The 24,156-nt window shown below is 39.8% G+C and overlaps 1 pseudogene; it reads left to right on the top strand.

The window, feature by feature from the left end:
- The first annotated feature begins 13,259 nt into the window (after nucleotides 1-13,259).
- Nucleotides 13,260-14,389, top strand: LOC138164772 (chloride intracellular channel protein 1 pseudogene; annotated as a pseudogene).
- The last annotated feature ends 9,767 nt before the right edge of the window (nucleotides 14,390-24,156 follow it).

Below are 24,156 nucleotides of genomic sequence, written 5' to 3'. Positions count from 1 at the left end.
CTTTCTGTTAATGATTCATTAAGGCTTACTTTTGAAATCTTCCTCAGTCTACAAAAGGAATTATCACATTATGGCCATTTGAAGGATTTCTTTTTTTCTCCAAGAGTATTCAGTATCCAGGTAAATGATAAGGAATGAATGGGAACTTTATCTTTTCTCTTACATATGGGCAACACACACATATATGTACATATATATACTTTTATTTGTATATCTATATATTGAAATATATGCATATATACATATGTATGTGTATTTTTAACACAAACATATCGACACAGGTACATAGATTTATTCCCCATGGAAAAGGGAGAAAGGATATTTCCCTTCCTTTTCTATCCTTTGATCTATCTATTGCTCAATCAATAGATCAATCATGCTTTATATTCCTATTTTTCTGTTTATCTCTCAGGAAACCCAAAGAAGTTAGATGGTTTAACTGATTATAGTTCTGGAATTTAAGATTCCACAAGCTCTTATGAAATTGTCCAGATTCTGTCACCAAAATAAGTAAGAATTGTCCATGTGTAAATGACCAGAAGGGATAACTGGGAAGGTCAGTTGTGCCCTTCAGTTTTATGATTTGGAATACTGCCTGAGCCCTGAATGAGATAAAGGCACGTTCTTACTCTTCTCTCACTTGGAACTCTGTTGTGTCCTGAAGTAGTTTGTGATTTTACAGATATCTGTTCTGAAAGTCAGATCTTTTTTTTTTGTTACAATAGAACTCTGATTAATAATTTTGTGAAAGCTCTATTTGTCAAGTCTCTGTGGCATCTTCCCTACAAGTCCTTCATGTGTTTTAAGGAGCTGCAGCAACAGAATCTTTGAGCAAGCTATCTAGAGCTACATGTATAGAAACAACATGTACTTATGTGTTTAAAGAATGGAGAGGAAAATGCTACATGTGTACATGTGTGTGTGTGATATTTCTGTGTTTTAAGATATAACAAAATTTTCCTTTCCTTTCATACACACCAAACATGTCACACATGCATACATGCATAGACACATGTATATGCATATATGGATATATTTCCTTCATACACAGGTGCATATATGGTTATACATGCATATATAATAACACCTAATTGAATATTTTACAATATTTCCTGAAATAGGAAAAAGTCAAAGATCTAGTAATCTCAATATCCTATTTCTGTGTCTTTTTTCTCATTTTTGCTGGTTTTCGCAGTCTCTGTCTCTTTTTCTATCTCTAGGTGTGTCTGTATACTTGCATATATCATTTACTCATATATGTATATGCACACATACATACTTGAATCAATCACCCACTTGTGACATATATTGGTTGTGTGACCTTGACCTCTCACCTTTCTAGTCTTGTTGCAACTTATCCACTTTCCCTCCCTGATCCTCATATGTGTTCTAAAATCCAGTGACACGAGAATAGTGCTTATCCCTTTAAAAAGACACTGTCTCCATTCATTTTTGGAATTTTCCTTGGCTATCCCCCACTTCTAAAATTTTCCACCTCCTCATCTCTATCTGCTGGCTTCCTTTAAGTCCCATATAAGAGTTCAACTTTTGTAAGAAGTCTTTCTCCATCTCTCTTCATCTTCCTTGCTACCTTCCCTCTGTTGATTATCTCCAATTCATTTTGTATGTATTTTGTTTAGATGCAGGTGCTTGTGTGGTATGTTGTCTCACCCATTACACTGAGAAATCTTGAGACTGGGGATCACTTTATCCATTTTATTCAATTGAGAACTTAGCCCAGTGCATGGTAAATGGTAGATACTACACGACCCACTTCTTCATAGGATTTTCCGCCAACCACATGTAAATACAGTTTTAACATTCAATTTTGTGAAATTTTGACTCCCAGAATTTGTCGCCTTCCCTCAATTCCCTTCCCCCAAGACAGCAAGCAATCTGATACATGTTATACATGTAGGATCATATTGAACATATTTACACATAAGGCATGTTGTGAAGGAAGAATCAGAACAAAAGAGGAAAATCATGAGAAAGATTTTTTTTTTAAATAGGTGATAATCGTATGTTCCATTGTGCATTTAGACTCCATAGTTCTTCTTTCTCTGCATGTGAATAGCATTTTCCATCATGAGTCTTTTGGAATTGTCTTGGATTACTACAACACTGAGAAGAGCCAAGTCTTTCATAGTTGATCATCACACAATGTTGCTTTTCCTGTCGATGATATTCTCCTGGTTTTAGTCCAGGTTCACCTGCACCTCATTTCTTATAGCACAGTAGTATTCCATTGCATTCATATGTCATAACTTATCCAGCCATTTATGGGCATCCCCACAATTTCCAATTCTTTGCCATGTGGTAGATACCTGATGATTGGATTTCATATAATATTGCAGTACATTTAGCAACTCATATATACGATGTTTTATATATCATAGTGGTATTACTTGTGTAGACTATACATCATAGCGGTGTTACAGAGAGTTTCTTTTCAGAATTCCAAGTAAGAAATGAAGTCACATCTCTTATCTCTATCTCATCCTCACATAAAACCTTTTAGGAACTGAGACTATATTTCATAAAAGGCAAATATACGTTAGGGGATCAGAAGCATTTGATAATGCATACAAATGGCAAGCACGTGTTCTCAAAGGCCAAAAAGAGGATCCCAGGGCAAAGCTGTTATCGACAGGATGAAATATCAGATTTGTTCTTAAGTGACACTGAAAAGCAGAAGGTATTAATTGTACCTCTTTAAAATAATTCCAACTTGATGAGCTCAGTGAACTACATGCTAACCATGAGAGAAGAATGAGGCAACCATCTAGAAAAAAGCACAAAATGCCTGAAGATTAATAAGTTAATTTATTAAAATCAAGAGGATATGAGGACATGAATTTCATGATACTTGTAGGAGAAACCAAACACTGACATATGAGGTATTATTTTTAGACAAATCTTGAAGATCAAAGTACATGGAAAAAAGGAAAATGAAGCATGTCCATCTTGATTAGGTTCAGTTTTATTTTACAACATTTAAAAAAATATTTTATTTTTCCAATTTATATACAAAAAGAATTTTGATATTCATTTCTTAAAACTTTGAACTCCCAATTTTCTCCCTTTGTCCCCTTCCCCCTTAGTGAGAAAGCAAGCAATTTGACACAGGTTATACATGTGCAGCAATGCAAAATATATTTCCATATTAGTCATGTTGTGAAAGAAAATAAAGACCAAAAAGAAAGAAAAGCACTCATTTTTAAGGAAAGTTAGGATTCAACGTTATATGGTGTATATGGTACATTCTAGAGGCTCCCCCACCAATACCAAGCCGAATAAGAAAAACAAACAAAAACCGATTAACCTCACCTTGTGTGAAAGCCTTCAGACTGAGTCTGTGCCAAGCTATGTGTGGCATCTAATTGATGTCCATTCATGAAAGAGAAGTAAGATAGAAGCAGATGGAAAGCTCATGATGCCACACCTTTCATTTCAACTTCTTGCGAGTGAAACCCTGTTACTCGTGGACATGAGATAAAAATTCTTTCCTTATAACACATATCTTGTAATTACTTTTTTTACTTCCATATGTACTGGTCTAAGAAGTTTCTTGAACTCAGTTTCATTTCTTCAATCCACAAATCTCTGTTCTCCCATCTCTATCCCTCCCTTCATCTCTCTCTCCCTCTTTTTTCTCTTTCCCTCCTTCTCTCTCTGTCTCTGACTCTGTCTCTCTCAGTCTCTCTCTCTCTCTGTCTCTCTGTCTCTCTCTCTGTCTCTGTCTTTCTGTCTCTGTCTCTCTGTCTCTCTCTGTCTCTGTCTCTGTCTCTCTCTGTCTCTCTCTCTGTCTCTCTCTGTCTCTCTGTCTCTCTCTCTCTGTCTCTGTCTCTCTCTCTCTCTCTCTCTCTCTGTCTCTATCCCTCTTGCCCTCCCACTCTCCCTCCCTCCCTCTCTTTTCAGACTTGGAAGGAAGGGATCTCAGAAACCATTGAGTCTAATCAGTAAATCAGCATCAATCCCTCTTACTACCAAACACTCAAATTATCTTTTCTTTATAATTTGCTTAAAGATTCCCATTGTGTCACTACCATCACTACTTGACACCCCTTCAAACCATTGAGGACAGCTATCATGTTGCCCCCTAAGCTTTCTCTTCTACAGGTTCAATATTCTGAGCTCCTTCAAGCACATCTATCATGACATGGTCTTCTGACCCCTCACTGTTCTAAGTTGACTTTCTCCAGGATTTCCAGTTTATTGATACTGTTCCTAAACTGTATCCTATTGAAGCCGACATATATCTGCAATATGGTCTGATCAGGCCAGAATACAGTGGGATTACTGCCTGCCTATGCCTGGAAGCCTCTCTCAGTAAAGCTGAAGATCACAGCAGTCTTTCCTTGCTTTTTTTTAATTGTTTGTCTGACATATCACAGTGCTGACAACTTTTGAGTTAGCAGTCAACTAGAGTTTCACTAAGATGCCCTCTATAGTTCATTGTTTTGTAACACAGGATGATATTTGTAATAGGAAGACCAGCAGCAGCAGCAGGAAGAGGAGGAGGAGGAGAATATCAGATTAACTGACCTTTCGCTGCAACTGGGCCATCCTATCGGGACTCCCTGATTGACTCCACATCCCTCTCCCCAAAACAGTTCTTTGAAACTTTTCCCACACCTCCTCCAATGTCCCATGGCTCCCTGTCCCCAACCATCTCAGCTAAAAGCTTTCCTCATGTTTTCCTAGAGGGAATAATTGTCCCCATCCACAGCCCTCCCTCTTCTCTTCTGCTTATCTCCCTGCACCCAGATACATCTCACACAGCATACTGCCCCCTCAATCCCCGTTTTTTCATTTATCTTCACTTTCTCCCTGTCAGCAAGCTGCTTTCCTAATACATAAACACATTCCCATACATTCTTATCCTCAGAAAATCCTACCTTGATCCTCCCATCCCCACTATCATCTCATATCCCTTCTTTCTTTTGTAGCCAAACTCTTGGAGAAGAGCATCCACAGCGGGTGCCTCTTGGAGAAGAGCATCCACAGCGGGTGCCTCCAGTCCTTCTCCCCTCCATCTCTCCTGGGCTTTCTACCGTCTTCCTCCTTCTCCCCAAATTTACCAGAGATCTCTTCATTGCGAAATCCAATGGTACTTTCTCAGTTCTCATTTTTCTAGACATCTCTGTAACCTTTCATGCTACTGATCACCCTATTTCCTTGATACTCTTACTGAGGTGTTTGGAACATTACTCTCAAAAGTCCTTCTTGTCTGTATCTGACCAGTCATCAGTTTCCTCTGTTTTATCTTCATTCAGATCATGGCCACTAACCAGGGGTGTCCCATAGGCCTCTCACTGAAGCCCTCCTTTCTTCTTTCACTTGGTTTTGTAAATAGCCCTTATATACTGAATGATCCTCCCTATGCAGATAATTCTCCAATGTACTTAGGCTCTTACTTCCAACTCCTCATTATACAACAAAGATTGGAAATTGTGTAGACCTTAAACATAATAGATCCCAAATAGAACTTACCATCTATTTCACCAAAATTCTCACCCCTTTAATTTTTTTTAATTAATTTTAATCCAGGCTTTCTTCCTTGCTGTTCTCCTCAGTATTTCTCACCTCTTGTCCCCATAACTTGTCTTTTGCCAAAGACCGATGATTTCACTTTTTGTGACATATTATAAAGACCCTTCTCTCTTCAGATACTAAATACAGACCCTCATCTCCTTATTCCTGGATTATTTTAATAACTTGTTCATTGCTCTGCCTGCCACAAGTCTATTCCCATTTTAATTCATCTGCCATTCAGTTGCCAAAGAGTTTATTTTAACTAAAGTAAAGGTCTGATCATTTAGTCTCTTTATGTAATAAATCCAATGGCTCCTATCACCTCCAGGGTCAAATCTAAAATCTTCTTTTGCGTATCCAAAGCACTTTTTTGCACACCCTTCCCATCCTTCCAGCAGCCCCCATGTTCCCCCAGATCTCCAAGTGCCTTTTTAGCCAGTGGCACCAGCCTCCTTTCTCTTCCGCAAACAAGATATTCGGTCTCTCCACTTTGGACAATTCCTTAAACTATCTCTCAAACCTGACATGCTTTCCCTCCTCATCTCTGACTCCTAGCTTCCTTGACTCCCCTCAACTCTCAATTCCAATCTCACTTTCTGTGTTATATTTTCATTGTCTCCCATACACTGGAGTTTACATGAGATGCCCAAAGTCTCTGAATCTAAGTGCCAGAGACTCAAGTGAAAAAAGGAGATCTGATGAAGCACGGTCTACCCTCTGCTTATACAGGCATTTTGTGCCCTCTCTAACTCAGAACAGAAAATCAGGCTCATTAAAAAATGTTCATCTGTGCCCCAGAATCAAGACATTCAAAGAAATTAAGAATAAACTTGCCTTACACATATCCCACTTTTCTGTTGTCTGTGCCAATTCATTGTTTCCTGTAAATGATAACACACATCACATATGGGTTTTCTCATCCTCTCTAATAAGCTTCCTATTTGAATTATAAGAAGGGGCCAAAATTTTTCTTGTCAAGTTGACATTTTATAAGAAAAATCTCCCAAGAAATATGTTCATCTAGCATAGCTATTGCATTTCAAAAACTAAGTGGAAGAAAGATATCCATATTAAGTGTTCCTAAAGTCAAGTACTTACAGGAAGTCTCATTTGCTAGGAATATTACAGGGGAAGAACACTTGGAGCCTGCCTACTATATGGAGACAAATTACCCATGAGATATGATTTGACTAGCATCTCATGGCTCTCCATCTCATTCATGTGGGAACGTTCTTTATTGGTGTCTTTCATAAGCAATCCATGTATTCTCATTCTTTGTGACTCTCCCAATTGTCCTCTTCCAAATTCTCTCCCTAAGTTCCACTCAATACACCAGGGGCCTTACTGAATTTCTCTTCACATTGAGTGGTCATCCATTTATATTGCTGACCATCCATTAGTTATCCTATGCTGGTGGAATACAATTAACTTACCTCCCTTTTCAAAGAACTACCTCTCTGATGGCATACATTACAGTTTTTGACCTTGACAATTTTTTATTGATTTTATGATAAAATAAAGCCTACTCATGGTGAACATCCATCTGTCCATTGCTTTTTGGTTCACTCTACCTCTACAGAAGCTGCTATCTTCTTACCTGTAGACAGAGAATAAAACTAAAAAAAAAAAAAAAAACCTCAACTTTAACTGTATGGGCTTTGCTTGAAACATATTTAACACAAATAATTTCATTGCATAATTTCCCAAGGGCAATCCAGGATGCTTTTCCTTTTTTCAGTCTAAATTTTATTTGATTATCCATTCACTGTATTTATTCACTGCCTTCAGTGACTTCCTAGTTCTCTAAATGGAAGAGAAGATACTGACTTCCACTGACTAAAGACCGCATTGTCTTCTTATGGCTCATCATTTTTTTTTCACTTGTTCACCGTGTTTAATCATTTGCCAAGTGATATGAATGTCCACTCTAAAAAAAAAGACTTATTGATGTGATCTTTCAATTCCAAAATTCTGCTTTCTTGTTACTTTTCACTTTTACACCAAAACTAGTTTTCTAGGTTTCTTCTCTGCCTCTAGTTGTTGGTTCCTAAATTCATTAATGAAAGGACTTTCCCTGTACTTGTGGTAGAACATGATCTTGATTTTCTCCTTGATAATAATGAAAAAGTCCTTCCATAATTCATTATCTAGTGGATGATTATCTAAATTTCTTATCCTGATATTCTAGGCAAGGCAGCTTCATTCCAGTCCACCTGACATCTCTTTCAACATAGTGCTTCCCTTCACATCTGTCAATCTTTTACCATGTGAGTAATTTTATGCCATTCCCCTCAGTGCAGAGCAATGTGTCTTATCTATAGTCTTTATTACTTTTTAAAGATTTTCTTAAAGATGGCAAAGTAGGAGCAGGACCTCCCTATGGCTCCGGTTTCCACCTTCCCCAATCCATGTAAAAAGGGGACTCTGAACAAACTTTGGAGTTGCAGAACCCACAAAATGACACAGAGAAGCTAACCAACTGCTGAGGAGAGCCCAGCAGGCCTGCAGGAATCAGGCCAGCAGGAATCAGCCAGCACAGTGCTCTGGGAACCAAGCCTAGCCCCACCCAAAGGCTTTAGCCACAGGGCAGGCCTGACCACCCTCTGGTTGGAATGATTCCAGATCAGCAGCAACAGCTGTGGCCATTTCCAGATTTATCAACACATAGATGCAAAAGACAAAGTGAGAGGTCAGTGCAGTCTGGACTTTGGGACCCAGTAAATGGAAATGCATGGCTTTTGTCCCTGGGGAGAGAAGCAACTGAGATGCCCACACATCCAGCCATTTTGATGTGGCAGCTTCAGCTCCTGGCCTGCAGAGTGTAGGGGGAGCAAGCACCAGTCTAAGGTGTAAAGACTCTTGCTTTAACCTTCTTGGAGCTGGATTGCAGTGTAGGGTGGAGGTCCTGGGGTGTGTGTGCAGCTTGCCAGAGCATGTGAAGACCTCAGAAAGGGCACCAATATAATACCTCTGGCAGCTGAGAAAACCCCAGCATTTGGGACGAGAGCTCCCCTGTCTGGTGGCAGAGTCCTACTGTGGCATAAAGCCCAAGGGTCAAGTGACTGAGGGGCAACATAACCAGGCAAAGGAAACAAAGCAGATAGAAGATTCCAACATTAGACTCCTATTTTGGGGACAAAGAGGAACAAAGCATGGAAAAGGAGGAAGACAGTGAAGTCAGAACTGCTGCACCAAAAGCTTCAAAGGAAAATACGAGCTGGTTACATGCCATAGAAGACCTTAAGAAGCAGATAAGAGGAGTGGAGGAAAATTTGGGAAGAGAAATGAGAACAATGCAAGAAAATTATGAAATGAGAGTCAACAGCCTGACTGAAGAAGATAATACTTTAAAAAACAGACTGACTCAAATGGCAAAGGAGGCTCAAAAAGGCAATGAAGAGAAGAATGCCTTAAAAAGCCAAATTTGCCATATGAAAAAAGAATCTCTAAAGCTCAATGAGGAGAATCATTGCTTCAGAATTATATTGGAGCAAATGGAAGCAAATGACTTTATGAGAAATCAAAATGCTGTTAAACAGATCCAAACAAATGAAAGAATAGAAGGCAATGTGAAATATCTCATGGGGAAAACCACTGACCTGGAAAATAGATACAGGAGAGATAATTTAAAAATTATTGGACTACCTGATAGCCATGATCAAAGTAAGAATCTAATAATTATCCTCCAGGAAGTTCTCAAAGAAAACTGAAAAACTGCCCTGATGTTTAAAAGCAGAGGGCAAAATAGAGGTTGAAAGAATCCACCAATCACCTCCTGAAAAAGATCCCGAAAAGAAAAGTCCCAGGAATATTATAGCCAGGTTCTGGAATTCCCAGATTAAAGAGAGAATATCACAAAAAGCCAGGAAGAAACAATTTGAATATTGTGGAAACACAATAAGCATAACCCAGGATCTGTCAGCTTCTACACTGAGGGATTGAAGGGCTTTGAATATGATACTCTGGAGGTCAAAGGAGCTGAGATTAAAACCAAGAGTCCCCTACACAGCGAAACTGAGTATCATATTTCAGGGGAAAATTTTCAGGGAAAAAAAATGGTCATTCAGTGGAATAGAGGACTTTCAAGCATTCTTGCTGAAAAAATCCAGAGTTGAATAGAATATTTGACTTTCAGATACAAGAAGCCAGAGAAGCATGAGAAGGTAAACAGGGAAAAAAAATCATAAGGAACTTAACAAAGTTGAACTATTAATATTCCTACATGGAAAAACAATAATTGTAACTTATGAAACTTTTCTCACTAGTTGAATGTAATAGAAATATATATGTCTATGTATGAGGGTATATGGGCATATGAATACATATGTGAAAGGACCAATTTAACAGGAAGTGATGATACTTAAAAGGTGAAATTAAGAGGTTAGAGAGGAATATAATGAGAGGAGATTGGGAGAGACATAATGCGGTAAACAATCTCATATAGAAGAGGCAAGGGAAAATGATTACAATGGGGGGGGGAAGAATTGGAAGGCAAAAGGGAATGGTTCAACCTTATTCCCATTGAATTGGACTTAAGGAGGGAATGAAATACACACTCAATAGGATGTCTCACCCTCCAGGAGAGGAGGGGGGGAAGGGGATGTAAGGGGGGATGATGGAAGGGAGGGAAGGCTGGGGGGGGAAGGGAAGTTGGAAGCACCCACTTTTGAAAAGTGTGGGGATCAAAGCATAGAATAGAACAAGTGGGAGGTGGGATAGGAGGGAGGGAAGTATAGTCAGTCTTTTACAATATATCTACTATGTTATTGTTTTGCATTAGCCACACATGTACAACCTATACTGAACTTCTTATCTTCCCAGTAAGGGTGGGTGACAAGGGAGGAAGGGAATGATTCTGGAATTCAAAGTTTTATACAGAGAGAGAGAAGAGAAGAGAAGAGAATTATTAATACTATTTTACATGTAATTGGGAAATAAGATATTTAGGCACTGGGCCATGGAGATCCACTGGAAAAGTCAAAAGGGGTATGGCAGAAAATATGGGAGAGAGCAGATTGGAGAAGGGTATATCCTGTGGGACTGCTATTTTGGGGAGGTGGGTAGGGGAAAAAATGGGGAGAAAATTTGCATCTCAAAATCTGGCGGAAATGAATGATGTAAATCAGAAGTTAATAAAGCATTTGAAATTCAAAAAAAGTTTTTATTTTTTAAAATTTTTCCCCACTTACTAATATTTATTTTTCTCCCAATTACATATAAAGATGATTTTCAACATTCACTCATAAGATTTTGAGATCCATTTTTTTTCTCCCTCTGTGATAGTAATGGCAATTAAAGATTCCCCTGTATTGGCTTGGTTTTCAAACTGATTGTGTTAAAACCCAGAGCTTGTTAATCCCACCTGTGGGATGGACTTGTTGATGTGAAAAGAAAGTCTTGAAATGGGAGGAGCTGGTGACTTAGATTTGGAGAGACAAGAGAGAGGCAGAGGAACTTTTTGGAAGAGCACCTCGTGGAGGCAGGGAGAGAGACTGAGAGAATTGCTGGGGGACGTTTGAGACCTGCTCCCTGAGCTGCCAAGGACTGAGGAGACATGACTGTTTTGCTGGTACTTTGTCTGTCTGTTTTGATGTTGTTTTGCCAGATTTGTCCACTGGTGAAAGACAGTCCTTTTGTTGAAGAAGTCCTGGAACCTGGCTTTTGGTTAAGAAGCCCTGAGACTGTCCTGCAGACAGAGAGTGAATACTGTCCACTGGTGAAGGACAGTGCTGTTGTTGCAGGGGTCTGGAGACTGTCCTGCAGACAGAGTGAATACTGTCCACTGGTGAAGGACAGTGCTGTTGTTGCAGGGGTCTGGGAACCTTTCTGTTGGTTCAGAAGCCTTGAAGAAGGATTTTCTTGTTGTATGTTTACAGAAATCCTGGGAGAGGGTTTTGCTAATGTTTTCAGGGGTTCTAGGACTATTCTACAGACAGAGGATGAATTCGTGAAGAGACTGGCAATGTATCTTGTGGCCTTGCTCAGCCTTGTGTCCCCAGGATCTAAGATTGCTGAGAACTTGCCTAGTGTCAAGATGAAGAAAAGACCTCCATTTGGGTATTAAGTGCTGTGCTTAAACTTGATGTAACTCTGGGGTAGATTCAGTTGTGATCCAGGGGTGGGGAACTTTTGACCTTTTTGTATTCTATGGTTGAGCAAATGAATGTATTTTACTTATGTTTGGAAACTAATCTCCATTTGAGAAGAGGGGCTTTGTGATGGACTAAATGAAGGTATAGCCTAGGGGTGGAGAAGTATTTAGACCTGGACTTTGTAATTGATTGAATGATTGGAAGGTCCTGGGGTGGGGTAGTACTTGGGGATTATTTAATCATCCTTAGTAAATGCTGTATTTTGAATGATGTCATGTTTTGACCTTCTCTGTTCTTGGTTTGTCACTGAATAAAATGGAGAGCAGCTATGCTGGTATTCTGAACCTTGGGAAGTTGCCTTTCCTTGGTGTTACAGTACACCCTCTCTCCCCTCCCCCCTCCCAAGATTGTAATTTGATATAGCCTATACATGTACAATCATATTAAACATATTTCCCCATTAGTCAGGTTGTGAAAGAAGAAGCAGAAGAAAAGGGGGAAAAAGTAGGAAGAAAAGAAAAATCAAAAAGAGAGAAAATAATACACTTCAGTCTTCATGCTCCATAGTTCTTTCTCTGAATGTAAATAGGATTTTCTAGGATGATGCTTTCAGAGTTGTCATGGATACTTGTGTTGCTAAGAAGATTGAAGTTTTAAATTCAGTCATCATCCGTCACAGCTGTTACTGTATACAGTGTTCTGCTTCTGCTCACTTCATTTAGCATCACTTCATTCAAGTCTTTCCAGGTTTTTCTGAAGTCTGCCTGCTCATCATTTCTTATAGTACAAGAGAATTCCATTACATTCTTACCTGATAATGTATTCAGCTATTCCCCAGCTGGTGGTTACCCCCTCAATTTCCAATTCTTTGTCATCATGAAAAGAGCTACCGTAAATATTTTTGTATATGTGGGCCCTTTTCCCTTGTTATGATCTCTTTGGAGTACTGACCTAGTAGTATTATTGCTGGATTAAAAGTTACACATAGTTTGAATGCCCTTCTGGCATAGTTCCAAATTGCTCTCCAGAATGTTTTTATCAGTTCACAACTCTACCAACAATGCATTGGTGTTCCAGTTGTCACACATTTTCTCCAACATTTACCATTATCCTTTTGTATAATATTAGACCATCTGATAGATGTGACATGGGTACCCCAGAGTTGTTTTGATTGGTATTTTTCTAATCAATAGTGATTTAGAGCACTTTTGAATATGGCAATAGATAGCTTTAATTTCTTCACTGCCACTCACACCATCCCCAACACATGATGATGATGATGATGATGATGATGATCTAGTGCTTTATTGAAAAAAAATCTTTATAAGTATTATCTAATTTTATCCTCAAACAAAACTCTTGTTATCTCCATTTTACATAAGAGGAACTTCAGACAAACAGAGGTTAAGTGACGCATGCAGAGTTATACAGCCAACTCAATTTTCAAAGTGCCACACCTGGTTAAAACCATCTCAGCAGATGGGCCAACCAAGGTTGAGGATCACTGCCAAGTCTCAAAAGCACTGGTGAGTTTGGAGGATGTCTACTCCAAAAATGTGAAGACTGCCTCTGGCAGAGTGGGCAGATGAGAACAATGTGTTCCAATAACCACGAAAGAAGTTGACACAGGGTACTTGTGTTTGTGTTTGTGTGTGTGTGTGTCCTTCCTGGTGAGCTAAGAGGGGGAGTCCCACGACATTTGGGGGAAAAACTCCCCAAGCTTCACAACCCACCTTCCCTCCAACCCCGGCCCCTCCCAATGCCCTCAGTGCCTGCTGCTTCCTGGTCCCAGTTGCAGCCATGGCTGAAGAGCAGGCACAAGTCGAGTTATTCGTCAAGGCTGGAAGTGAGGGTGCCAAGATTAGGAGCTGCCCCTTCTCCCAAAGACTTTTCATGGTACTCTGGATTAAGGGTGTTACCTTCAATGTCACCACTGTAGACACCAAGGGGAGAACAGAGACAGTACAGAAGTTGTGTCCTGGAGGTCAACTCCCATTTTTACTGTATGACACTGAAGTACACACAGACACTAACAAGATTGAAGAGTTTCTGGAGGAGGTGCTTAGTCCCCCTAGGCACCCCAAGTTGGCACCTAAGAACCCAGAATCCAACACAGCTGGCTTAGATGTCTTCCCCAAATTTTCTGCCTACATCAAGAATTCAAACCCAGCACTCAATGCCAACTTGGAGAAGGGGCTGTTGAAAGCCCTGAAGGTTCTTGACAACTATCTGATATCACCACTTCACGAAGAGATTGATGAGACAAGTGCAGAAGAAGAAGGTATCTCCCACAGAAAGTTTCTGGATGGTGATGAACTTACATTGGCTGATTGCAACCTACTGCCCAAACTCCACATTGTACAGGTTGTATGTAAAAAATTTCGGGGATTTTCTATCCCAGAGGAGTTTCAAGGGGTGCAAAGATACCTGAGCAATGCTTATGCCAGAGAAGAATTTTCCTCTACCTGTCCAGATGCTGAGGAGATAGAGCTGGCCTATGAGCTAGTCGCCAAAGCCCTACAGTAGCCATGGACAGAGGTTCTTTCTTCCTTTACGCTGCTACTTCTTTCACAAATGGCTTCATAAGGCTGCCCAATGAACACATCTCAGGATGGTCACTGAGCACAGCATTTTGAAATAAAGTACAGAAGGGCAGGGAAGGTTGTTGGGGGGCAAGATGGGGAGGAGAATGGGTGGGGTGTTTTTGAAAGGGATAGGATGAAAATATTTCAATAATAAAAGTTAAAATAAAAAAAGAAGTTGAAACAGGCTCTGTAGAGCACTTAGAACTTGGTCAGACATCAAAGATTCCAAGGTCATTCACTGTATCTGGGGTCAACACCAGCCATCTTAACTTTTGTCCATCCACTGGACTTCAATGATATGGAGGAGAGTGTGAGATTGATGACTTTGTGCAACTTTACCTCTCTTTAATTCAATTTGCACACAAGTCAGGACATCACCTTGATGTCAATGGGCCTCTTCAAAAACAAATGAATTGAGAATGATCTCAGTTGGGAAGTGAACTTGGACCTTCTGAACTCTAGGCACAGTAGTCCTTCCGACTCTATCCACCATGCCAGCTATCTATAACCACCATCATCACACTATTCCTAGAATTTCTCTCAAGTACTGCATGTTAAGGACAGATACTGTGCTCATTGTGTGCATCAGTGTATGGTTATCTCAATTTGAGGCCACAGTTTAATTTCTAGTTTGAAAAATCAAACAAACAGATGAAAAAGAAAATTTTAAATGCTCGTGTGATCTAAGGAAGTATCAATCCATTGGACCGTGACTTTGTCAGGCCCAATCTAAAGACCTATGCTCTCTTGACACTTTAAGAATAACATGATGTTTGAACTTCTAGTGTATATCATAGGAGGATTGGTTGAAGTACCTAGGGATGATTTGCCTGGAGAAAACTTAGGGGACGAGATTTTGACTGTGTTCAAGTGTTTGAAAATATGTCAGTGAGAAGGATAAATTTGTGCATCATTCCCATGGAAGGGTTGAGAACAGGAGGGAAGCATTGCAAAAATAAAAATGTAGGCTTAATATGATTTTAAAAATCACAAGCGCAAATTTCCTAAGTGTGTAGAAAGAGATTGCAGGATCATAATTTTAGACTGGGAATGGACCTGGAAGATCTTAGACTCCAACCTATTTCCCAGATGAGAAAAAAATAGGATCTGGATAGTGGTCAGTCAGTGGACCTCTCTTAAGCATCTCTGATGTGGCATGCACTGTGCTAAACATTAGACATATAAAAGAGTCAATAGAGAGTGCTTCCACACAGATATCTCACAATCAAACTGAAGAGACGACAAACACATAAGAACAAGACTCCTAGGGAATGACAAGCAGAGCAAAGCAATTAAGGGGTAAGAAAGAATTTCTGTAGAAGGTGAGGCTTAAAGGACAAGAGGAGCCAGAGATGATAAGTGAGAGCTCCAGGTTTGGGGAAGCAGCAGAGGAAATGGCCAAAACCAAGAGATCCTTTGGCTTCTGCATAAAAGACCAGAGGTCAATGTCACTGCACCAAGGGCGGGGGGGGGTTGGAACTTGCCTAGGCTCATACAGCTATTACATGTCTTAGCCGAGTTTGAACCTAGGACTTCCTGACCCCAAGTGTGATGAATGGATTCCACACTCAGAAGTCATATAAATGAACCACCATATAGGTTTTCCCACTTTGAGGAAACTGGGTGTGTGTAGGATCATTACCTGCTCTAGAGTAAGGGTGGGAGTGTCCTGTTCATAGTAATGTCCCTTAAAACCCTCACAGCCATTCTTCATTAATCCCTGCTATCCTTTTCTCACCAAGCTTCTTGTAATCTCCCTTTTCAAGGTGGATTCCCTCATGTTACTTCTGGAACTTGGCCATTTCCAGGAGATGGCATGCCATCTGCTATTCACTGTGCCCCAGGAATTTTTCACTTAGAATCTTCAGTGTCCTCTGACACAACCCCCTTTGCACTGCTTCCTTAAAGCTCCAGTCAGGTTGCCCATAAAAAGCCAATGGTTTCCATAAGAGGATTTGGATGGAATTAAAGGGTTATGGTGTCACACAAAGAGAGCTGGAGGACCTTTAGTAGGCCTTTGATCCCAGTCCCAAATTTTAAAGAGGAGAAAGCTGAGGCATACAGGTGGGATATTTGGGGTAGGATTACACAGCCTTCAATGCTTGAAGGAGGATTTGAACCTATGACTTCCTTCTATGTTCTGTGCCCTTTGTGTCATGCCATTCTCTCTGTGAAGAGGTTTCTTTTCTTTTTTTATAAATCTAACTCAAAAATTGAGGATTCCCTTTTAACTCCACGAAGCCTGGATGCACAATGCACAGCAATCCCTCTCTGGGTTTGCCCCATGCTCTGCCAATTTCTTGTCCTGCTTTCCCCTTCTACTGTGACATCAGAAATAAAGGAAAATCAGGACGGCTCCCTGTACACGAGATCTCACTCAACACCTCCAGGGAGTTCAGAGCCCATTTTGTAATTGACAGCTCCTGTGCTTGAGTACAGCCTGCCTTTTTGGATCATCACTATAGAATGTTCTCGTAGTTGATGAAAATGTAACTGAAGTGGGCTTTTAATTGGAAAGTTCTTGATTAGCCACTGCAACTGTAATGAATGCAAATTTCAACACTTTCTAAAAATTATACCCTACTGTGTGCCTCTGTTTTCTGCAATCAACAACAAATGAAGTACTGATTTGCCAAAATGATCATAAAAATATTATTTCATTGTTAATTTAATCTAATCTCAATCTTTGATCTGCCCACAGATAATTTCTAGCTATGAAGGTTGTTTACTACTTTTGAAGGCCTAATTCTGAACTCTCAAAGACGTAATGACCCCAGAAGGAGAATATACATTATAATATATATTCGGAGAACAAGGAATGATTAAAAACATCCCTGATAAGAAAGATGATTGGATGTACAAAGCAGAATCATCTATTGAAGAAATGATCCCAATAGCTGGAAAAGACATTAATGAGCATTTCATTCAATTAATAATATTTGTTGTGAAGGAAGCTGTGGTTAAGTCCTCCTGCTGTAGAGGAACTGACTTTCAGTTCAATCTCTTTTCCCTTAAGGTAGATTTACTCTTGCACTATCAATTTGTCCATTATCCACATAATTAATGAGATATTATTATAAAACATATAGTTCTATTTGATCTTAACCTCTTTGAGAATAAATATAGCATATTTTTTTTTCTCTCCTCCCCCATGTGGCTAGCAAAGAGCCTTGGCCATTCTTCAATACATCATTTTATTGTAATCACACTCATTTTCCTACTCCCTAAAACTCTTGGAGATTATGCAGCATCGTCTTTTGATTCTTGCCCAATCATCTACCATCCGCATAAGGTTCCTGCTCAATCACTCCCATAAAGCTTCCAAGAGGATCTGCTCAGCATGCTGTGACCTTCTTAGACCTTTAGCATAGAGGTGGTACAAATGTTAACACTTGTGCTGCCCACATGCTATTTCTTGTTCCTTTATAGTGACTAACCACCTACAAAACTGATTATACATTGTGTAAATGATAATCTATCGCACCACAACTAAGCCACTTCTGCCCATGTATTATAGTCTCCTTAAATACACCATTCATCTCTTCAATATTCTCAGTGTCTCTGGCAATGGAAATGTGCTGCATTATTTACAACATCACAGCATCACTATGAAATAATTGATGCTTAACACCTTTAAATCTTAGGGTATATTTCTATGTGTGCACATATATGCATGTGGAGGTTAAGAGAAAGAATAGTATGATTTAAAGGTCTATAGATTCCCAGATGCAGCATAACCTCTGTCTTCCTCCAGTCTTCCAGTTAATAGCCCGTATGTATGGCCTTTCAAGGCACATCTGTCGATGTCCCCTATGTGATGATGTACTGCTGTTCGTGTTCTTTTTTCTTTTTCTTTTTTTGCTTTTTGGAGGGGAGAGGGCAGGGAATTGGGGTTAAGTGACTTGCCCAAGGTCACACAGCTAGTAAGTGTGAAGCATCTGAACCTGAATTTGAACTCAGGTTCTCCTGACTCCAGGGCTGGTGCTCTATTCACTGTGCCACCTAGCCACCCTTCTTTGGTCCTTTTCTCGCCTACCTCTACCCCATCTTTATTTTAGTAAGCTCATCAGTTTCCATAGATACAATTATCATTTTTAATTCAGATAATTCTCAGAAATATTCTCTCTCCTAAGCTCCAGGCACACAACATTGATTTCCTGTTGAACATTTCTTAATGCCCCATGTGCATCTAAAAAGAACGTATCATAAAGAGGGTACATTATTCATCCATGCAAGGAAAGTTCAGCCACTTTGTGATGGATACTGGTGACATAGACACCCAAAAAAGCCGACTAGGTCTCCAGGACTTAACATTTTACAGAGGGAACAAGTGCATAGAAACATTAAGTAGAAGATATTAATCAATTGAAAATCATTTATTAAACACCTGCTTTGTTTTGCTGGGTAAAATGCCAAGTATGTGGCATAGAAAGATTAAAATGGCAGTCCCTACACTTTAGGACGTTACACTACAATGGGGGGTGGGTGGGAATCACAAAATAAGCTTTTTTTTGTTTGTGTCCCCCCACCCTTATCACAGTGACTGTTATATAGCAAGAATGCAACAAATATTTTTCATACATGTATTCATTCATACACCAACATGCTAATATGTGTGTGCACATGCATGATGCATGGACAGTAAATTTAAATACATGTACAGAAATGTATATATGTACGTGTGTATACATACACACTTCTATATGTATATATGTGTGTTTTTCTATCTATCATCTATCTATCTATCTACCTATTTATCGCTGAGGGTATTAGCAGCTGAGGGGATCGGGAAAGGCCTTCTACAGAAATTGAACTGAGTCTTTATAGAAATCAGGAATTCCAAGAGATGGGAAATAGTGCAAAGACTTGGAGGAAGAAGATTTCTATTTCTGCTTATTCCCACTGTGTCATCTTATACTTTCGGTCTTCCCTTTCTTACTGTTATCCTACTGCCTATAAACATAACTGAGTTTCCTTATATAAAAAAAAAAACAACATCTCAATTGCTACAATCCTTTATCTCTCCTCCATTTTGCAATCAAAATAATTGAGAAAGTAGTCAACAATAAATTCCTCCGTACCCCTTCATCTCCCTCATTTTTTAACTACTTGTTGTCTGAGTTCCAATTCCATCCCACAGTTGAAGTTGCTTTAATCAAGATTGACAGTGATTGCAGAATTGCTGTCTATTAGTCTTTTTTCAGTCCTGATCCTCTTGAATTCCTCTGCAGCCTTTAACTCTGTTGAAGACCATCTTCTCCTAGATACTCTATTCTCTCTAGTCTTTCATGAAACTACTTTGTCCCTCTTGCCTCCTATCCACTTTACTGTTTCTTCTTAGTCTACTTTGCTCAATTTTCATTGTGCTCAAGTCCAGTTACCATAAAGTACCCCCCATGGCTCTGACCTGGTCTGTCTTCTCTTCTTCCTCCATAGTAGTTTGCTTGTCACTTCCATGCACTCCCATAGATTTTTATTTTTGCTTTTTGGAGGAGGGAAAGCAGGGCAATTAGGGTTAAGTGACTTATCCAGGATCACACAGCTAGTAAGTGTTAAGTGTCTGAGGCCAGATTTGAACTCAGGTCCTCCAGACTCCAGGACCAGTGCTCTATTCACTGTACCACCTAGTTTCCCCTCCCATTGATTTGATTATCATTCCAGTACTAAGGATACTCAGACTTACTTGTCCAGCCCTACTCTTTTTCCTCACCTCCAGTCCTACATTTTCAGCTACCCATTGCACAACTAATATGGGGCATCCTTTATCCATGTTAAAGTCGACCTGTCAAAACTGAATGATTTCTCCCACTTAGATTCTTCCCTCTTCCTAATTTTCCTATTATGATTACATTCAGTATCATCACCCAAGTGACCTCAGTTCACAAACAACGTGTCTTTTTTTTTGCTTTTCCTTCTCTGTCACAAAGAATCTTTAATATGTAACCAAGATCTGTTGGCTCTATCAAGAAATCACAAGATCTCTTGGATAACTTCTTTCTTGTCCTGTGCTTCAAAAGTGCCAGCTCCTCATGCAGGCCCTTGCCATCTCTTCCCTGACCTCTAGCCTTCTCTCCTCATTTCTGTCCATCCTCTGCTCTTCTGGTAAACTAATCTTCCTAACTCCCAGGTCTGATCATACTTCATTCCCTTCTTCAGCCCACCCGGTGAACTCCAGTGTTTCCTTATTACTTCCCTCATCAACTCTGCTTTCCACGATGATCTCTGCGATTCAGTGACACAGTTCTTCCCATGAGACATCTTACTGGCTTCCTTCCAGTTATAAATAAAGTCCCTGCTTCTAACAAGAAGGCATTCTCTTTCCCTGTTAACACACGGGCTTTCCCTGGCTTGCTTATCTCGCATTTACTGTACTGATACAGAAATCTGTAAAGATCTCCGTGTTTATAGACAATCTCTATCCCTATCATTTACATAGAATTTTGGCATATTGTTTTCCCCATATATCGAATTCTTTTGTTGTATCTTCAGTGCTTTGTGTGAGACCTGGCACCCCGCAGTTGCTTAATAAATGTTTCTTTACTTCAAGTCATTTGCCTGGTCATTGGCCTTACTTATAAAGAACAGTAAGTAGGGCAGTATGTCTGAACTTTAGAATGAGTGGGGAATGGGGCAAGGGACAAGACTAAGCAGACTCAAGCTAGCAGAAGGGCTAGGCTGTAAAAACTGTAAAATAAAGGCTATAAAATTTGAATGATAGTCAAGGAATTTGTTTTCTTAGATAGGAGAGGGTAAGAGCAAAGAATCATTTCATACTTTGTATGAGACACTGTGCTAGGCACTTTTACCAATATTAACTCATTTGATTATGGGAACTATTGGAATTTGTTGAGCAGGTTTGGGCTGGTGCTGATGCTGGTTTTACATTAACATAGTTATGCTTCCGATCTGGGTCAATGTCTCCAGAGGAATCTTTTCCACCTTTTCTTCCTCCTCCTCTTCCTTATATGTGTGCATCACCTTCTCCATTGCAAATATTGAAGGGGGTGTAAAATAGAGGCAATGGGGTAGAAGTTTCACCAGGATGCCACTCATCACGCATCAGCTCCACCCATACCCCTTCACAAAATCACAAGAGGTGCAGGTCAAGTTACAGTGCTGAAAATGTGTTAATATTTTAAACAAAATGCAAAGAAAGATTTTCCTTCAGTTATTCCCTTATGAGATTAAAAGAAGTTTTCTCTGGAGGAACTAAAAGTAGCTAGCTCCGAAGTCACAAAGAGTGGCTATATCTCTGGTGGTACATTAGAAAGAGGGGCATACTCTCTATGGAGGAAAAGAATATAAGTTGGGCCAGCAAACAGCCTTGAGGGTTGGCACCTTTGGCAGCCGGAAGGAGATTCAGTTAGGGATTGCAGAGAGAATTGTCCTAAGCAGAAGAGCAAAGCTGAGGGGGAGAGCCAATGCAGGAAGCCTAGTTGAGCCACATGGCCTGGAGGGACCCTGTAAAGAGAGGGTTCTGCAGTGCTCTAAGTGTGAGTTGCTGTGTCCACAGACATCCCAACCAGGGATATTGGTACCTCCCTACCGATGTCCTCTCTATGTATGTTCACCCTTCCTGCTGCCATTGTACTTATTTTGGAGGGAAGCTTCCCCAATTCTGTGGAGGAAATATTTTGTTACTAATTTCTGCAAAGCCATCTCAGGAAATGATTGTTCCATCAAGCAAATTGTGTTTATGTGATAACTTCTAAGGACAAGTGCACAAATGCCTTCTCATGAGCTTTCATTTTCAAGGGAGATGTGCCAAGTACCTTCAATCTTAGTGTAGTGACTCCTCTGGGAACCCAACTTTCAAGTGCCTGTTGGGTGGTGAGAGTCACCTCAAAGGGGGTGCAACATAAGAAGCATTTGGGGAAATAAAAAGAGCTACATGAACATGAGATATTAAGGGATATAATTTCATACAGCATGTTTCTACTAAGATATATAGGATATAAGCGCATGCCACCTTAGGTTTACATGAAATAGAAAGAGATCTTAGTATAGATGGAATTATTCCTACAACCAGAAGCTAAGAGAAATTCAAATGAATAAAGTTCATTAAGAATGACATGAAATAGTCCCTCCCTTTGGGAGCTTATATTTTCCTGGTGACAATAGCCCATGGAAAAAGAATTTGCCTGATTATTTGAAAAGGAAGAGTGAAAAATAGTATTTCATGGGGCGGCCAGGTAGCACAGCGAGTAAGAGCACCGGCTCCAGTGTTGAGAACACCTCGAGATCGAATCCCGGGCTCAGACACTTAGCACCCACCCAGAAACACCTGGCCGTGTAACCTTGAGCAAGTTACTTAACCCCAATTGCTTAAAAAAAATAGTATTTCATGTCTATTTTCCTCAGTCTCCTCAGCTGTAAAATGAGCATAATCATAGTCCCTATCTCATGGGGTTGTTGTGAAAAAAGTGCTATTGTTATTAACTTGGAGCCAGGAAAGTTTCCTTGTTAAAAGCAGTACTAGAGAAGAATGTCAATGAAGTTTGGGATTCAAAGACACAAAGAGGAGGAAAAAATTCTTTCCTTTCAATTTTTTTTTAATAATTGAAAGAGAACCAGTTTCCTGAGCACCACTGCTTTGTTTACTTTTAATAGTAAGCCAATAGACAGAGTTAGGGGCAGCTAGGTGGCCGCATAAGGTACCCAGAGCTAGGTCTGGTGTTGGGAAGACTCATCTTCCTGAGTTCAAACTCAGCCTCAGACATTTCATAGCTGTCTGACCCTGGGCAAATAATTTAAGCCTCAGTTCCTCATCTATTGAATGAGCTAGAGAAGGAAATATGAAAACCCCAAATTGGGGTGGCTAGGTGGCCCAGTGAGTAAAGCACCGGCCCTGGAGTCAGGAGGACCCAAGTTTGGTTCTGGCGTCAGACACTTAACACACACACACACACACACACACACACACACACACACACACACACACACACAACCTAACCATGTAACCTTGGGCAAGTTAATTAACCCCAAATTGCCCTCCAGAAAAAGGGCAAAAAAAAAAGAAAGCCCGAGAGAGGTAGAGAAAGAGAGAGAGAGAGAGAGAGAGAGAGAGAGAAATTTAATAAACCATGAGTGTAAGTTGAAGTTGAAATATCAGGATTTTTCTCCCTTGGATTGATAGTCCCTATCCTAGCCATGTTTCTCTAAGCTTGAGAAGGCAATGTGTGGTCAAGATACAAGAAGTGCATTATGAGTAATACATGGCCTGAAGCATAGATAGGAACATCAGAAGTCTCAGCCCAAACTCTGTTTTATAGGGTTTTTCTTAAGCTTAACAAATGCTAAAGTATATTGCTATGAGACAAAGTTTCCTGGCACTTTAGAAAATAAGACCAGTGCAGGTTGGAGTCATCAGGAGCAGCTCTTTGGATGGGGTCAAGCTTTAACTGGATCAAAAAGGATAAATAGCATTTGTAGAAGAATGGAAAGGCCCTTGATAATCATTAAATATCATATTTTGGACAAAGTCTGAAGTAATCACACTGCATTGCCTTCGTTGAAAAATAATGTTTTATGTGTGAGCAACTCCAGACACCAGATAAGGCTGGAAGTTGGATTTCCCCCTATCTTGGGACATATGACATACTGAGATCATAAATTCCAATTGGACCCTGCTTTGTCTTTGCTCTCTGAGTAATTTCAGAGAATACCTCTTCTTATGACAACATAGCCAGATGTGACTTACTTTGTGGCCCTTGAGGATGAGACCCTTAACTTGAGGCATTAACTTTAGTAATGGGACTTTTTCTTATATTAATATTTTTCTCTGGACATATAATATGTTATGGAAAGTTAATGGTAAAGAAAACATAGATGTCCTAGATCATAATTTCAATTGACACTTTGTCAACTCTCTTGTTTTATTGTATTTACAATCTATTCAATTAAGAAAACTCCTTTTGGAGCAGCTAGGTGGCGAGTGAATA

This window comes from Petaurus breviceps, unplaced genomic scaffold (genome assembly GCF_028583685.1).
Source record: "Petaurus breviceps papuanus isolate PSGF00001 unplaced genomic scaffold, PetGlider_PUasm1.0 207, whole genome shotgun sequence".
Classification (NCBI taxonomy): Eukaryota; Metazoa; Chordata; class Mammalia; order Diprotodontia; family Petauridae; genus Petaurus; species Petaurus breviceps.
This window is presented reverse-complemented; position numbering and strand designations above follow the sequence as displayed.